Source organism: Lissotriton vulgaris, chromosome 7 (assembly GCF_964263255.1).
Source record: "Lissotriton vulgaris chromosome 7, aLisVul1.2, whole genome shotgun sequence".
In the NCBI taxonomy this organism is placed as follows: Eukaryota; Metazoa; Chordata; class Amphibia; order Caudata; family Salamandridae; genus Lissotriton; species Lissotriton vulgaris.
In genome coordinates this window covers 1,056,294,740-1,056,310,894 of record NC_141695.1, presented here as the reverse complement: position 1 = coordinate 1,056,310,894, position 16,155 = coordinate 1,056,294,740, and positions in this window count along the sequence as shown.

Below are 16,155 nucleotides of genomic sequence, written 5' to 3'. Positions count from 1 at the left end.
GTATCGACAAAGAGGAAGCTCCTCTAAGGCATCAACGTCATCCCGACCACCGTGACCGGGGCCCACAGCAACAGCGGAAGCAAAGCAAGGACCAGCCGCCGCTGGCCCGAACACCGTGACCGCAACTGCACAGGGAACCCGAGAGCAAAGGGAAGGAGGACCCGTCCGGTCTGAGCTCTCGAGGAGACTGCACAGCGAGTAGTCACTCACCTGCAAGGACGGGCAGTTGCCCTACGAGAATCCACAAGGTCGGTAACCTGCCCGACAGCCAGCTGTGAGCCCACAGCTGCATCGACATTTGGCTGGGTACGTCCTGCACTTGGGGACCGTACTGCCACTTGTTACCGCCGCACAGCCGCCGTCTCCAAGGTCGGAGTGGACGACGAGGAGAGGACCGTGCCGCCACAGAGCACCGCTGCCCCGGACGACCAGTGACCTGCTCGGCCGAAGAGCCGCAACGATCAGCGACCCCGGGAAGGCAACGCGACGTGGGACAGATCCCCTGGAAGCCGCCGGCTCCACAAAGAACTTTGGTTAACCCCGGCCTACGGGCCTCAAGAGAACTGCTATAAGAACTGTGGTAACCTGAATCAAGTATCCTGCAACCGTTTTCATAAAGCATATCGACTGTATTCACAAGCCTGCTTAAAATCTATATAAAGATATATATTTTTACAGAATACAGTCTGGTCTCGTTGTGTGGTGGGTTGGTTGTGAAGGTGTACTGTTGCAAGTGTTTAACCCTATGTGCCCCAAAGATTAGCCTGCGACTGCTTAAGCCACACTACCTAGAGGGTAAGCAGAGGTTGTCTGGAAGGTAACCCTCAGCCCTGACAAGGAAGAGAGAGTCCCTGCTTGTCGCTAGTGTTGCACTGCGCCAACTAGAGCCTCCCCCTTCCTACATTGGTGGCAGCGGTGGGATTTCGAATTTACACTTGCGATATCTATACCTGAGCTTCTGACCACTACACAAGGACTACGGTCCAGATACTTAGCCACAGACTTTGCTTTTTGAATTTTGCCGAAAGAAGATTCCGAGTGCAGGAGCCATGCCGGGCGCAAAGAGCCTGGATGGAGCAGAGTCCACGACCTCCGAGGTGTTGGAGGTAGAGTGGGACGCCGCAAAGCTGGACAAATACTCAAAGATGGAGCTGAAATTTTTCTGTAGGAAACTCAAAGTTCCGCACGCTGGCTGCAAGAACAAGCCGGAGCTCTACAAGGCCCTGAAAGCCTGGGTGGAGTCCCGAAAGACCCCGGAAGAGCAAGACGACCTCGCCGAGCAGAATGCAACGGAGGAGCAGAATGCGCTTGGGGATCTGATCGATCTCGAGCGGCAAGACAGCGAACACAGCTTGGGAAAAGGCCTGTCGCCAGAGGAGCTGGCGGACAGGAAGGAAACCCGGAATCACGAAAGAAAGTTGGCAGAATTGAAAATCCAGCTGGAGCTTGAAACGAAAAGAATGGCGCTGGAAGAGCGAAAGCACCAGATGGATTATGAGGTGAAAATGAGGGAGATAAGTCTCAAGGAGAGAGACTTAGATCGTCCTCCCTCTGGTGGCAGCACATCGCCAGTGCAGGTAGAGTCAAGAGTGCATATCCCGAAGGACGTAGTCAAGGAGTTCTTTAAGGGGGATGACATAGGACAATGGTTTAGGGCATACGAGGTAGCCATGTCCTCCCACCGGGTCCCTGACAAGGATTGGGGAGCGGGGTTGTGGGGAAGGTTCCTTAGCGAAGGGAGAGATACCTTGCTAGATTTGCCCGTTGAGAATCAGAGGTCCTATATCCACATGAAAGAAGCTTTGTTGAACAGGTACGGGCTTACCGCTGAAATGTATAGACAGAAGTTTAGGGGGTGTACTAAGCGGCCTGGGAATACGTATGTGGAGTATGTGACTTACTTTTGCAGAGCGCTGGATGGTTGGGTGAAAGGTAACAAAGTTAATGATTTTCAAGGTCTCTTTGATTTAATTGCATGGGAGCACTTGTCTGATCACTGTTTTCCTGAGTTACGCCAACACCTGATCGATAGCAAGCTGTCCAACCCGAGGAAGCTTGCTGAGGAGGCGGACCGCTGGCTCAGCACCAGGGTCCACAAGGGTCCCGTGGGAGATTCCGCCAAGAGTGGGCAGGGTCCCCAGCAGAAGAGTGGGGGGGACAAAGGGGGAAAACAGAAAGGGTTCCAAAAAGGCCCCCAAAGTAGTTCCCAAGGGAATCCGCAGCAGGGTTCTCAGCCTCCCCCACCCCCGAAGCAGAATGGGGCCCCGACAGGTAAACCTGTTCCAAAGGGGCCCTTCAATTGTTTCAAATGTGGCGAGCCTGGGCACATATCCAGTGACCCCAAGTGTCGCCTATTTGGAAAACCCGCACCCACTGGTGCTCCGCCCCGACAAGTGACTAGCGTTCACCTGGGAGAAGAAATGATGGTCCCGGGGGGTGGAGATCCTGTTCACATGACCCTGGTCTCGTTAGGAGACAGCGAGATGATCCCTACGAACTACCTGCCCTCTAACACTAAAAAATATGGGCAGGTGGTGATCATCAATGGTAAGGAAGCCGAGGCTCTTAGAGACACAGGAGCCAGTGTGACTGCAGTGAGGCAGCACCTGGTGTCTCAAGAGCAGGTTGTACCCCATGCCTACTGTAGGGTTATCAATGCTGATAATTCCGAGAGCCAGTGTCCGATGGCTCAAGTTCCCTTCGAGTGGGGGGGGGTCTCTGGTACTCTGCAGGTCTGTGTGAGAAAAACCATGCCTGTTGACTGTTTGCTAGGGAACGACTTGGAGCACTCCCCTTGGGAAAAGGTGGAGAAAACGACTCACCTGCGGATGGTGGGTCTGCCTGACTGGGCGTGCGTGACCACCCGGTCGATGGCAGCCAGTAGGGGTGATCGAGAGGTCCTGGGGCCTGAAGGAGAGGCCCAGGAACCGGCCTTAGGGAGAAGGCGCAGGGGGCGCGGGAAACCGGCCCCGGAAGTTCCTACGGTCCAGGAGGAGGCAGACCTTGAGGGGGATGCCCTGGAGCCTACAGGGGAACAGATCGCTGAACTGGGGGACCTGCCTGAGCTGACCCATTGGCAGCAAGAAGGAGGACCCTCCAGGGAGGAATTCTGCAGGGAGCAGAAAGAATGCCCTTCTCTCGTGGGTATGCGGCAGCAGGCTGCAGACCAGGCCAATGGTGTTCAGGCCAAAACACATTACGTGTACTGGGAGAACGACCTCCTGTATTCGGAGCCTAAGGCTGCTGAACCTGGGTCAGCCCGTGTGCTGGTGGTACCCCAGAAGTTCAGAGCCTTCCTACTGGGTCTGGCTCATGATGTGCCTTTAGCAGGACATTTGGGGATGGACAAGACCTATGACAGGCTTGTCACCCACTTTTACTGGCCCCAAATGCATAAGAGTTCAGATGCTTATTGCAGAACCTGTCCGACTTGCCAGGCAAGTGGGAAGACGGGAGGGAAGAACAAGGCTCCCCTCCAACCCTTCCCTGTGGTCGGTACGCCATTCCAGCGAGTGGGTATTGACATCGTTGGGCCTCTGGACCCCAAGACAGCCATGGGCAACAGGTTCATCCTGGTCTTGGTGGACCATGCCACCCGGTACCCTGAAGCCATTCCTCTGAGGACAGTGACGGCTCCCGTGGTGGGGCGTGCACTGATGGGAATTTTCTCACGAGTAGGATTCCCTCTAGAGGTAGTGAGCGACAGGGGGACCAATTTCATATCGAAGTATATGAAGTCCCTTTGGCAAGAGTGTGGCGTAACGTACAAGTTCACCACACCCTACCACCCCCAAGGTAACGGGTTGGTTGAAAGATTCAACGGAACCCTTAAAGGCATGATCATGGGCCTGGAAGGCCCGATGAGGCGTAAGTGGGACGTCCTCTTACCATGCCTGCTGTTTGCATATCGCGAGGTACCACAGAAGTCCCTAGGGTTCAGCCCCTTTGAACTGCTGTACGGTCACCCCGTGAGAGGACCACTGAGTTTGGTAAAGGAAGGCTGGGAGCAATCTCCCAGGAAACCTCCCCAGAATGTATATAGCTACATGCTGGCCTTCAGAAACCAAACCAGGCGCTTCAGACAACTTGCCGAGGCAAATCTGGAAGCGAGCCAGGAGGAAATGAAGCGGTGGTACGATCAGAATGCCACTCTGGTCGAGCTTCAGCCTGGACAGGAGGTGTATGTCTTGGCCCCAGTGGAGCCCTGTGCCCTTCAAGATAAGTGGACAGGTCCATTTGAGGTTGTGGAGCGGAAGAGCCCCGTGACATACTTGGTAGACATGAAGACACCCAGGAACCCTTTGCGGGTCCTACATGTCAACCGCCTCAAGCCCCACTTGCGAAGGTCCGAAGTGGGCATGTTGTTGGCAACCGATGACGGAATGGAAGAGGAGTCAGAGCCTCTACCGGACCTCTTGGTGGCCTGTGAGAAGGATGGGTCAGTGGATGGAGTTAACCTCTCACCCTCCCTGACCGCCGAACAACAGGAGGACTGCCGCCAGTTGCTGGGGCAGTTTCCAGACCTGTTCTCCCTGGTTCCGAGTGTCACAGATTGGTGCGTCCATGATGTGGACACTGGAGACAGCTTACCAGTGAAGCATAAGGCTTACCGGGTAACTGACAGGGTACGGGCCTGCATCAAGGAGGAGGTCTCCAAGATGCTTGCCCTCGGGGTGGTTGAGTCTTCCAGCAGTCCTTGGTCCAGCCCCGTGGTCTTGGTACCGAAGGCTGCTGCGCCGGGAGCCACACCCGAACTCCGGTTCTGTGTGGACTACAGAGGACTCAATTCAGTCACGAAGACTGACGCGCACCCCATCCCCAGAGCTGACGAGCTCATTGATCGGCTGGGGGCTGCCCGGTTTCTCAGCACGTTTGATTTGACGTCTGGGTACTGGCAGATCGCCTTGACCGATGGGGCAAAGGAGAGGTCGGCATTCTCTACACCAGATGGGCATTTCCAGTTCCGGGTTATGCCATTTGGAATGAAGAATGCCCCTGCCACCTTTCAGAGATTGGTCAACCAGGTGTTGGCTGGACTGGACGAGTTCAGTGCCGCCTACCTGGATGACATCGCGGTGTTCAGCGGCACCTGGCCCGAACACCTGCGACACCTCTGGGAAGTGTTGATGGCCCTGCGCAGAGCAGGCCTCACAATCAAGGCAAGCAAGTGCCAGATTGGGCAGGGTTCCGTGGTGTACTTGGGACACCAAGTTGGGAGTGGAAAGGTAGCCCCCTTGCAGCCCAAAATCGAAACCATCCTGGCTTGGGAACCCCCCAAGACCCAGACTGCAGTGAGAGCCTTCCTGGGGCTCACTGGGTATTACAGGAGGTTTGTCAAGGGCTATGGCACGATCGTGACCCCCTTGACAGAGCTGACTTCGAAGAAGCAGCCCAGGAATGTGATTTGGACTGACACCTGTCAGAAAGCTTTCGACACCCTGAAGACTGCCATGTGCACGGCGCCCGTGCTCCTGGCCCCAGATTTCTCCAAGGAGTTCATTGTGCAAACAGACGCTTCAGAGCATGGTGTAGGGGCTGTTCTTTCACAGATGACTGAGGAGGGCTTTGACCAACCCGTAGCCTTCATAAGTCGGAGGTTACTTCCACGGGAAAGTAGGTGGAGTGCAATAGAGCGTGAAGCATTTGCTGTGGTCTGGGCGCTGAAGAAGCTAAGACCCTACTTGTTTGGGTCTCACTTCCGAGTTCAGACGGACCACAGGCCCCTCAGTTGGTTGATGCAAATGAGGGGTGAGAACCCGAAACTGTTGAGGTGGTCCATTTCTCTACAGAGTATGGACTTTACGGTGGAACACCGCCCTGGCACCGATCACGCCAACGCTGACGGTCTGTCCAGATTTTTCCGCCTTAGTGATGTGGAACCCCCTGGGGAAGGGTAGTTCCCCCCACATTTCAGCTGGAGGGGACACATGTTAGACCTGGCACCTTGGCGTGAGTCTCCCTTCCACTTTTTGCTGATGTGCCTCCGATGTTTTGCTGGTTTTCCGATACTCAGGGCACTGCGCCACGGCTGATCCGTGCCGCAGTGCAAGTGCTCCCTACTGTAAATTGTATATACGATTGGTATTCCTGATTGGTGCATTGGATTTGCTGTCAGTCCCTAGTAGAGTGCACGAGAGAGTGCCGGGGCTTGTAAATGCCAATACTGCTGGTGGGCCTGCAGCGCTGGTTGCGCCACCCACCGAAGCAGCCGTAAAGATGTGTCTGGGAACTGCGACCGCAGAACCCGCGTGCGGTCTCGTACTGTCACGCTAGCTGGGCAAGTGTCCCCACTTGCCCGCACCGACCCTTCCCTTGACTGCATATTAGTCACCCCTATGGTAGGCCTGCGGGCAGGGTGCGTTGTAGGTGTAAGGTAGGACAAGCCCTGATGTGCGTGGCATGTCCTGGTAGTGACTTACAACGAAGACCGTATTTCACTGCTGAAGGCTACCTGCTCCGTTAGGCCAGACTGAGCTGCGAGGATTATTACCCCCTGTAATCCCCGCAGGCTCAAGGAGCATGGTAGTGAGTCATGTTTAGTATGCCTGAACTCAGGATGATGAGATATTTCTTGTAGGCAAGTTTATTTCAATATCCCGGGTTTGCAAATGCTACTTTTAGAAAGTTAGCATTTGCTTGCCTAACCATTCCAGTTGCCTCTGCCAGTATGTGTATCCGACTGTCTGGGATGTGTGAGTGACAGGGCTGGAGGGATGACAGGTGGTGAATGCGCAGATTACACCTTAGTGGGAGGTAGGAGTGCCTCTTGACTCGAGCTGTCACTGTGCTCGGCCACCACAATGCTGGCTCCACACCCCTGGGGAGCGGCGGATGACTCTGCCGGCACCTGGCCCAGGACGGGCGAAGCCCCCATCAACAAGGTACTCTGGCCACCCCTGTCCGGACAATGCTGGCTCCACCTCCTGTGGGGCGTCTGATGCGCCTGCTCCTCACACTGAAAGCAGAAGCCGGAGCACACCCACCGGGGTACTCCAGAACTGAGAGTGGCTATGCAAAGGCCCCCCTGGCCTGCGAGAACAAAAGAATTGGCCTATAAAAGACGGAGCCCTGCTCCTTGAAAATTAGATCCGGTTTGGGCCACAGAAAGACTCTGCCCGACGAGAAGGACCGCGAGAGACAAGGAGGGGTGCTGACTCTTGCCTGTGTCTGGTGCCTTGCTGCTGAAGGAGAGATTAGAGAAAAGACTACGAGAAGACTTTTGCTTTACTTTGTGCCAAACTCTGCTGAAGAGATCTCCAAGGGCTTGCAACTGAACTTGCCCCCTGACCAGCGTCCCAGGACCAGTGGACGCTAACCCCTTGGAAGAAAGCGACTGCGGGTGCTGACCATCGCCGCAGTATCGACAAAGAGGAAGCTCCTCTAAGGCATCAACGTCATCCCGACCACCGTGACCGGGGCCCACAGCAACAGCGGAAGCAAAGCAAGGACCAGCCGCCGCTGGCCCGAACACCGTGACCGCAACTGCACAGGGAACCCGAGAGCAAAGGGAAGGAGGACCCGTCCGGTCTGAGCTCTCGAGGAGACTGCACAGCGAGTAGTCACTCACCTGCAAGGACGGGCAGTTGCCCTACGAGAATCCACAAGGTCGGTAACCTGCCCGACAGCCAGCTGTGAGCCCACAGCTGCATCGACATTTGGCTGGGTACGTCCTGCACTTGGGGACCGTACTGCCACTTGTTACCGCCGCACAGCCGCCGTCTCCAAGGTCGGAGCGGACGACGAGGAGAGGACCGTGCCGCCACAGAGCACCGCTGCCCCGGGCGACCAGTGACCTGCTCGGCCGAAGAGCCGCAACGATCAGCGACCCCGGGAAGGCAACGCGACGTGGGACAGATCCCCTGGAAGCCGCCGGCTCCACAAAGAACTTTGGTTAACCCCGGCCTACGGGCCTCAAGAGAACTGCTATAAGAACTGTGGTAACCTGAATCAAGTATCCTGCAACCGTTTTCATAAAGCATATCGACTGTATTCACAAGCCTGCTTAAAATCTATATAAAGATATATATTTTTACAGAATACAGTCTGGTCTCGTTGTGTGGTGGGTTGGTTGTGAAGGTGTACTGTTGCAAGTGTTTAACCCTATGTGCCCCAAAGATTAGCCTGCGACTGCTTAAGCCACACTACCTAGAGGGTAAGCAGAGGTTGTCTGGAAGGTAACCCTCAGCCCTGACAAGGAAGAGAGAGTCCCTGCTTGTCGCTAGTGTTGCACTGCGCCAACTAGAGCCTCCCCCTTCCTACAGTGGTTTATGGTGCTGGATACTGGCACTTAATTATCAACACCAGCTCTTATGACAACCTGCCACATAGTGGCTCTTTTTGTCTTATTTTTTGAGTAGCACAACAGCTGTTGTTTAATGATGAAATATACATTCAAATCATCAATACCTGCTATAAGAATAGTTTGGTCGCCATGCATTAGTCATCGTAATGAATATTTAAGATTTAATTGCCACACTTTTTCAGTGTGAAAGATAGTGGTGCTGAAACTGTCATTGGCAGTGAAAGTGGGAGCAACGGATGGTGCATTCTGTAGTGGCCTCCTGACAACGGCCCTGGCACGTCTTTTTTTAACAAACTAAGCACTGCGTCGAGAGATAGACATTAACCCCTTGACCGCAGCACAAATTCCGCCGTGGTGCTGGGGAATTAATAAGTGGACATGTTTCAGACGGCCCCCGGCCGTCCTCCGCACATGCCCACTGTGACGTCAGACGGCCGGGGGACGTCCGATGCACGCAACGGTTTAAGGAAGTAGGCACACCTGTGGGCAGCACAGAGGAGAACTTAAGGAGGAACTGCTGTTTATGAATACATGAGTCCTCAAAAGAGACCTGTATGTTGGTGAAAAACTGAAATACATAAACATTTGAAAATAAGCTCAGTGAACAAACCATTCTTTGTGAAGTTACACGCACAGATCATGAACCACCATAGGATGTAATAATAGCTGAACAGTGTCTGAATGCAGGCTAGCTCTTACCAGTTCTTGCACGAATTTTGTCTCACTCTAAACAACTGATGAGATCCATACAATAGAAGATCTCTCAGGTAATTTGGAAATTAGTGAAACTGACCTGTCGCTGTGAATATACAAAATTGCTTGATTTGGGGTAAGGAGCCCGCTCTTAGTGGAAAAAAATGTGTTTCAGTCTGAAATTCCTCGTACAATTCATGTTATCGTCCCTTTCTAAGCTTTTTAAATGTGATGTAACTGACATAATTAGAAAAGTCATTAATAGGATATACCTCATACTTAAGTTAAGTCTCCTAGCTTCGATTTAATGTTCTTTCATTATGGATTTGGAAATTTCCACATCAAATGATCAGCATCCGTCTAACAACTAGCAGAATAAAACATTTAGAGGTGAAACAATCCAATATGAAGAGAAATACTTTGTGCGAGGCTCTATTATTTTGAGTGTGGTTTAGCCCCAACACTGCCACTTTTAAGATTCACCTAGCAGAAAGCCCTTCTTTCAAAAATAGTTTCTGCTGTGCCTTGGTTATGTTGCAGAACACTCTATATGGAAGCTGGAATGTCACCAAGTTGAAAATCCATCAGACATTGGGTTCTTGAAGGCCGTGTACTGGTGTCACCAAATATTGCTCATATATGAGTGGGATTGTTTGTTTAACAGTGGGTAGTTTTACTTGATGACTACTGTGGGATAGGACATGAAACCATACGAACAAAAAATGGCCCCTGTCTGTGATAAGTATTTTGATAAAGTTATGGTTGGGACCTGCCAATTACATACCTGAGGAAAGACTGTCACACCATAAATGACCTTTGTGATTAGCCTGTATTTATGATGGGTTGTCTACAAAGTAATTGTAAACTGAGACAGCACTGGTTAAGGATAATTTTTCTAAAGCAAAACATCAGAAATGTCTCAGGTGTTCTAAGTTTCTTATGTTATACACCTAGGTTAAAAAAGCCAGAGCAATCCAAAATTCTGGCAAATTGTCTAAGATTTCCAGGCACAATGGAAGTGATGTACAGTTGTAATATCCAGTAATGATTCTGACACAAACTTTTCTGATAAGGATACCATCTTCCTTATATACTGGGACAAAGAAAGAAAACATGTTATGATTTGTAGAGCATGAGTAATCACCCATGAAGGCATCCAGGCCCTTGTGCAGGTGAGTGGTTACATGGTCCTTCCTCGTGGAGTTATTCGAACTGCCAGTTCTTCGACTTCTAGTAGAACTCAAGAAGAGAAGAGGAGGCTCTAATGTGCTGAGGGTGGTTGTTCCATGTTTTGATTAGGCACAGAAAATAGAAAGAATATTCTGTGTCATAGGATAAGATATCTACCATTAAAGTCATATCTTTGAATGATTGTAGGCAAAATATTTTAATGAAAAGGCAATCAATGTTTCTAGAACTGAGGGTCACAAAGCCCATATTATGAGCCTACATGAAACACAACTACTTGTTGCTTGTATTCAATTTCTAAAGTAGACATGACTTGAATCCATATATTTTCTTCCTCATGAGCAGCAAATTGACAATATAGACACCTCTATACTAAATAAACATAGTATGGCATATGCATAACAAAATGTTATAAAAGGCAGTGCAGGAAAATCTCACAATTGATATTGCCAGATGTAAAAAAGAAACACAGTATTAAGAAATTACAGAAATTCTTTTGTTTACATGAGTATTAGGGTGTGTTTTTAAAATTAATGGGACACCCATCTAAGATTTAGATTCAAATTTATTTATTTAGCATTTAACAAATATATTTAGCATTTCAAAATATCTATAAAAACTCATACAATGTAAAAGCACTATAGTATCATAAAAGGAATTGTAGGAGAAAATGTCTGGTGGAATATTGGGGACAAATAAAACACCATAGAGAACACTATATTTATAATATGTAACTTTTTCCCTACTCCTTATATCCTCAACATTTAACTTGAGAAAACTGCATACAAAGATAATGATGTAAACAGTTATTGTGACATTAATGAAAAGACCATTATTTATTAGACATGTGGAAACAATTATGGGCCAGACCATTTTGCATGCACAAAATCGGGTGCAAATTGATTTGTGCATGCAAAAATGGCCATATGCAATGTACGATATGCAATCGCAAATTGAAATTTTGCGTTGCAGCTGAATAGCGAGTTGCAAAGAAAGTGACCGCTGTTTGCGTATACAAAATGGCAAATTGCAAATTGCAAGTGGCAAAAAATTATGTACGGTGTAGTCGTAAATTGCGACTAAGCGAAAAATGGGCCGTTTGTGCATGCAATTTAGCACTACCCTGAAACAGGTGGTAACAAGTCTCAAACTATAAAAACAGTCCCAAAATTGACCAGACCCTTTCCAAAATAGCTGGCCTGTATGTGATAGCAAGGAGGATGCGGATACTTGCTGCTCGACAGAGGAGAAGGAGGCAGGAGAGGATTTTCAGAGTCCGGCTGACATTGTTTGAGAAGACGTAGGAAGAGATATATGAACAGTACAGGCTGACTAGAACTGTCATCATAGAACTCATAGACACCCTGAAGCCACATTTCGAAAGAGAACCCAGCGCAGCAATGCAATCCCAACACATGTGCAGGTGTTGTGCTCCCTCCACCTATTGGCCACTGGTAGGGATCAAGACGTAATTGCAGTGTCTGGCCGAGTGTCACAGAGTGCTCTCTCACGTTCCTTCCACAATTTCCTAGATGCTCTGCTACCCCAAATCCATCAACACATCTATCTGCCAAGGAATGATGACATACTTGAAAATAACAGAATGCAAATTGGTCATAGGATGCATAGATGGGACTCATGTGCCCATATGTCCACCATCACGCATAGAATATATACTCCGTAATAGGAAAAGCACACATTCACCAAACATCCAATTTGTCTGTGACGCAAACCACATCATCACAGACATCGGAGACAAATTTCCAGGTAGCACACATGATTCATACATTTTCATGCACAGTGGCTTATACCAGCAATTAGAAAGAGATGACATTTGATGAAGGATACCTACTTGGTATTGAATCCCCAAGACCACAGTGAGACGTATTTGCGAATAAATGTCTGTCTGCATGTTATCTCAAATTCTTACATCTGCCTACAGGTGAAAGTGCATATGCCCTGCGTACCTGAATACTCACACAGTACCTGTCTCTCTCACATGCACATGAATTGCGATATAACAGAGTACATAGACGCACCAGGTCCTATGGTCCAGGATACCCGCCACCCCTTCCACCACCAATCCCAATGGTAGGAGACAGACACAGTTTGAACTTTTGGAAGGCAGGGGTGCCTCACGACCCCCCCGGCCGTATTTATTAAAATATGAAACAAAATTTAAAACTTTAAATTAAAATCGTTTCATGTATCATGTACAAAATTCAACTTTCATTATATTTGATGAAGACAGATATCCAGGCTAACCTTAACAAATCTCTAATACAAAGATTTTCCTAACCGAGTCTAACATCATGACATAATGCATTGCATACGAATTTTGTACATCCTATCGTTAGGGGCCAACGGCAAGGTCTTAACCGGTGTCAGATCCCTATCACCAAATTTCCGCCCTCATGTGTGAGTGGCGCATGCGCAGAGGACTTTACCCTCGTAGCCAACTGTAACTTCCCTTGTTATGGGGGCCCCCTTTCACTCGGCGCCATCTTAAGGTCATCCGAGTTCCCGTGCGGGGTATCCGTAAGAAGGACAGCGTGGACTCCCCCCCTTTCCCCGCACTCTCTTCCGCCGGAGCGGATATCCGGCCCCGGGAAATTCGTGGGAGGGGCATATAGCCGTCTCCCCCTGGAAGGGGCCTATGGCCGTCTCCCCCTGGGCGATCCCATCTGTAATGGGTGCCGCCCCCCGTGGGATGGCCGCCTCCCCCCGGGCGCTCCCATCCATAATGGGTGGCACCCCCCCTAGGGACCTTGAAATCACTGCTCACAGATCATGACCTTACCGCCCGACCGAAGACTAAATAAATACAACAGTTAGTTACCTACTAGGGGAAAAAAAACCTATGCTTAATCTTAAATTACATCTGGTATATCCAATGAACTATAAACATTGCTACAAAGGAGAAAAGGTCCTATAGCAGAGAACGTTTTTTATTGCATACATTCCATTACATTTCTATAAAGGAAAAAAGGCCTATAGGCAAGTATTCAGTTGCATGCATACTCTTGGCATTGATTTAAGATGAGAGCAATGATTCCAACAAGACGTTTATTCATTACAAACAAATTGCGACTTAGAACTTTGTTTACTCCCAAACTTCTGCAATAGGGGCTGGTGGGTGGGTCAAAAACTGCAGCTTGTTCCCTTGAGGGCTCACGAGCGACGAGTGGTGCAGCATTCAGAGCGCAGGAACAAGAGGACGCTTGCCTGGATTCCCGCGCCTTTTATATTGCAGCGGGAAGGCGAGGCAGCGTCCCCATCCCGCCCAGAGGTGCACGGACTTCCGGACGGGTAATAGGACAACCCCTCTTAGAGGGCGGGGGCGGGCTCCAACCACGCCGCTATGGGCATACCGGCCGGGACACGTCCCCCGCCCGTAAAGGTTTCCCGGGGGATCGGTGCACCCAGTCATACGTTCGGGGTGACCGAGTGGTCTCCCCTTTCCATATGGTCCGGGATGCCCGCCACCCCTTCCACCACCAATATCAATGGTAGGAGACAGACACAGTTTGAACTTTTGGAAGGCAGGGGGGCCTCACGGCCCCCCCGGCCGTATTTATTAAAATTTGAAACAAAATTTAAAACTTTAAAATAAAAACGTTTCATGTATCATGTACAAAATTCAACTTTCATTACATTTGATGAAGACAGGTATCCAGGCTAACTTTAACAAATCTCTAATACAAAGATTTTCCTAACCGAGTCTAACATCATGACATAATGCATTGCATACGAATTTTGTACATCTTATCGTTAGGGGCCAACGGCAAGGTCTTAACCGGTGTCAGATCCCTATCACCAAATTTCCGCCCTCACGTGTGAGTGGCGCATGCGCAGAGGACTTTACCCTCGTAGCCAACTGTAACTTCCCTTGTCATGGGGGCCCCCTTTCACTCGGCGCCATCTTAAGGTCGTCCGAGTTCCCGTGCGGGGTATCCGTAAGAAGGACAGCGTGGACTCCCCCCTTTCCCCGCACTCTCTTCCGCCGGAGCGGATATCCGGCCCCCGGGAAATTTGTGGGAGGGGCATATAGCCTTCTCCCCCTGGAAGGGGCCTATGGCCGTCTCCCCCTGGGCGATCCCATCCGTAATGGGTGCCGCCCCCCGTGGGAGGGGCCAATGGGCGCCTTTCCCTGGGCGCTCCCATCCTTAATGGGTGGCGCCCCCCTAGGGACCTTGAAATCACTGCTCACCGATCATGACCTTACCGCCACAGGCCAGATAGTTGACCGACTATCTGGCCCCCCCACACCTCCTATAGGTCATGTCTCCTCAATCCCACTAGCCAAGCTATCATGTCTCCTATCAATAAGTTATTCCCCACCCTGGACAGGTGTACCCCATCATATGATTAACAGTGATCCCCCCAGATGCACCCATGAGGTATGGTTTGAAGATGAGCAGAGCGAAACAATTTCTCCATTTTATTGTTGACCCTCTTTACCGAAGGGCTCAACGCTGTTGTGGACAATCCACCCCTCCATACCTTCCTCGGAATCATGTGTGACCAAGCTATTATACACCCCGGGAGCGTCTTTGCTAACCAACTAACTGCAGAAAGTATGTGCTCGATTAAAGCTCGTCTGCCCAACCTTACCAAGTCATTGCCCCAATGTGCCCTATGACTACAGATGCCGGTGACCTGTGCCGCCCTAACAATTCTTCCACAAAACTTTGCAGTCGGTCAATACACAGGCCGCCCTTCCCATGGAAGGACACCCTGAAACCATATTCCTCAGATGTGTGGATCGCATCACCTGTCTTGAATATGTCCGCGGCACGCCTCACGTATGAGTGGCCCACGACCCAGACCACTCGTCTTCCATTCCTTGTTCCTGAAGTGGTGGTTAGCTGATACTGGGCCGGTCCCAATTTCCGCCCTACGTCACAGGCTCGTGAAACTGTAATCCAAACAAAAGACAACAAGCGTGAGTGCACTTCATCAGTAACTTACAACATGTGCAGCGGCACGTACCGTTTGAAACAATTCGAAGACCAGCGGCCCAATTGTTTAACATTGTCTGTCTGCGGACCCCCAGCCGTTGCTTCAGTAGCGGCCCCTATCCTGAATGAATGAGTCCCAAAATCACTCGGGTTCAAGCCCGCAGCTGCAATCGTGATTACCAGCACCCTCTGGAACTGAAACTTTGTTAACGGGGTGCCGTCAGCATGTCGCAGCAAGCCCCCACCCCCACGTCGTCAACCTTTGTTTTAGGAAGGTCTCAACAAGCCTCACTGGACAACAGGGACTACCCGGAGCGCGCTGCAACACAATGCTATTCCCCTGGGCCTCCTGGTCTGTCTTTGACCTGGCTATCGTGATCAGCAGGGAATCCCCCCTCACTTGCGTGTGGTTCCTGTGAAGACCCCCTTCGGTATCCCTTTTGTTGGCAGCCACTAGTTTGCTTACCCGCAGGGCCCCATAGAACGCCAACACAAATGCTGCCCGGAATAGGACGACCTCACTAGGTGAGGAGCATGTCTCCTCCAGTTTAGCCAACAAGGAGGTCAACTTGTCAAATCCTATTGGGTGCTTGTTATCCTTTTTGCACCCTTCTAAGCGCCGCCAGCCGCGCAGCGCCTTCCTGACTAGAAAGGAGTCCGTCGGGTCCCTGATCCCATGGAGCTGAGCCATAAATGATATGGCGGTCTTATACCGATTTGCGGTTGCCGCTGACCGGCGTTCCTCATGAAGTGCCACTAAAAATTGGGTAAAGGACCCCTCCTGAACCCATTTATGCTCCCATGCCGGGCCCAAAAAGGTGCAGTACAAGCGGAACGCCCCTTCATAAGCTATTCTTGTCCTGGACGCTAAACTGGCTGCCACGAGGTTTTGTAGTCCGGGGCGGCGATTTGCCATAATGCTTCGGGAAATGGCGCTGCCACTAGCTCCGCTGAGGGTAAACAATCCCTGAAAGCCTGCATTTTGAAACGAGAGAGCGCATCAGCTGCATT